Here is a 2,500-nt window from a genome sequence, read left to right as displayed (position 1 = left end):
TCCAAGTTGGGCTGACTTAGAAAAAATTCGAGAACCAGGCTGAGGAGGGGACCATCTGGCAAGGGAGTCCGACCTAAAGTGCATCTAAAGCGGATATGGGTTGGTCGAGCCTCCCTTGATTTGCCCTGGAGCTCCCACGTCTTAAAAAGGTCTCTCCTATAATTGTACACCAACCATTTTGAGGTTTGGGTGCAAACCTCTCGAATGGGGGGACTCGGTCCCCTATCTACAGCGCCCCTAATGACGACAGGTGGTACTGCGCCCCTGGTAGCCCGGCCATTGAAAATGAATGGGCCCATTCATTTCAATGGGGAATTTCGACCCCTGGTTGCCCGCCATTCATTTCAATGGGGAATTTCGACCCCTGGTCGCCCGCCATTCATTTCAATGGGGACTTTCGACCCCTGGTTGCCCGCCATTCATTTCAATGGGGGATTTCGACCCCTGGTCGCCCGCCATTCATTTCAATGGGGGATTTCGACCCCTGGTAGCCCGCCATTCATTTCAATGGGGGACTTCGACCCCTGGTAGCCCGCCATTCATTTCAATGGGGGACTTGGACCCCTGGTAGCCCGCCATTCATTTCAATGGGGGATTTCGACCCCTGGTCGCCCGCCATTCATTTCAATGGGGGACTTGGACCCCTGGTAGCCCGCCATTCATTTCAATGGGGGATTTCGACCCCTGGTCGCCCGCCATTCATTTCAATGGGGGATTTCGACCCCTGGTAGCCCGCCATTCATTTCAATGGGGGACTTCGACCCCTGGTTGCCCGCCATTCATTTCAATGGGGGATTTCGACCCCTGGTCGCCCGCCATTCATTTCAATGGGGGATTTCGACCCCTGGTAGCCCGCCATTCATTTCAATGGGGGACTTGGACCCCTGGTAGCCCGCCATTCATTTCAATGGGGGATTTCGACCCCTGGTAGCCCGCCATTCATTTCAATGGGGGACTTGGACCCCTGGTAGCCCGCCATTCATTTCAATGGGGGATTTCGACCCCTGGTCGCCCGCCATTCATTTCAATGGGGGATTTCGACCCCTGGTAGCCCGCCATTCATTTCAATGGGGGACTTCGACCCCTGGTTGCCCGCCATTCATTTCAATGGGGGACTTCGACCCCTGGTTGCCCGCCATTCATTTCAATGGGGGACTTCGACCCCTGGTTGCCCGCCATTCATTTCAATGGGGGATTTCGACCCCTGGTCGCCCGCCATTCATTTCAATGGGGGACTTCGACCCCTGGTTGCCCGCCATTCATTTCAATGGGGGATTTCGACCCCTGGTTGCCCGGCATTCGTTCCTATGTGGCGGGGGATTTCAACCCCAGGTCGCCCTCGTGTGGTTCTTTTTGGCGCAGCTGACCGGGCTCCGCTGCTCATGGAGGTTTGCTAGTGGAGGATAACCCCCTGCCTGGGCAACTCGAACGCCCGGCATTCGTTCCTATGTGGCGGGGGATTTCAACCCCAGGTCGCCCTCGTGTGGTTCTTTTTGGCGCAGCTGACCGGGCTCCGCTGCTCATGGAGGTTTGCTAGTGGAGGATAACCCCCTGCCTGGGCAACTCGAACGCCCGGCATTCGTTCCTATGTGGCGGGGGATTTCAACCCCAGGTCGCCCTCGTGTGGTTCTTTTTGGCGCAGCTGACCGGGCTCCGCTGCTCATGGAGGTTTGCTAGTGGAGGATAACCCCCTGCCTGGGCAACTCGAACGCCCGGCATTCGTTCCTATGTGGCGGGGGATTTCAACCCCAGGTCGCCCTCGTGTGGTTCTTTTTGGCGCAGCTGACCGGGCTCCGCTGCTCATGGAGGTTTGCTAGTGGAGGATAACCCCCTGCCTGGGCAACTCGAACGCCCGGCTCCCCCCCGGTCCGCTGGAGCTCCTCCAACGGCCAGCAACAAGCCCCGAAGACGGGCGCGCTCCCCGCGGTCCGCTGGAGCTCCTCCAACGGCCAGCAACAAGCCCCGAAGACGGGCGCGCTCCCCCCCGGTCCGCTGGAGCTCCTCCAACGGCCAGCAACAAGCCCCGAAGACGGGCGCGCTCCCCGCGGTCCGCTGGAGCTCCTCCAACGGCCAGCAACAAGCCCCGAAGACGGGCGCGCTCCCCGCGGTCCGCTGGAGCTCCGCCAACGGCCAGCAACAAGCCCCGAAGACGGGCGCGCTCCCCGCGGTCCGCTGGAGCTCCTCCAACGGCCAGCAACAAGCCCCGAAGACGGGCGCGCTCCCCCCGGTCCGCTGGAGCTCCTCCAACGTCCAGCAACAAGCCCCGAAGACGGGCGCGCTCCCCGCGGTCCGCTGGAGCTCCTCCAACGGCCAGCAACAAGCCCCGAAGACGGGCGCGCTCCCCCCGGTCCGCTGGAGCTCCGCCAACGGCCAGCAACAAGCCCCGAAGACGGGCGCGCTCCCCGCGGTCCGCTGGAGCTCCTCCAACGGCCAGCAACAAGCCCCGAAGACGGGCGCGCTCCCCCCGGTCCGCTGGAGCTCCGCCAACGGCCAGCAACAA

This window comes from Leptonotus elevatus, unplaced genomic scaffold, assembly GCF_054856555.1.
Source record: "Leptonotus elevatus isolate MCC_2025b unplaced genomic scaffold, RoL_Lele_1.0 HiC_scaffold_95, whole genome shotgun sequence".
NCBI lineage: Eukaryota > Metazoa > Chordata > Actinopteri > Syngnathiformes > Syngnathidae > Leptonotus > Leptonotus elevatus.
This window is presented reverse-complemented; position numbering follows the sequence as displayed.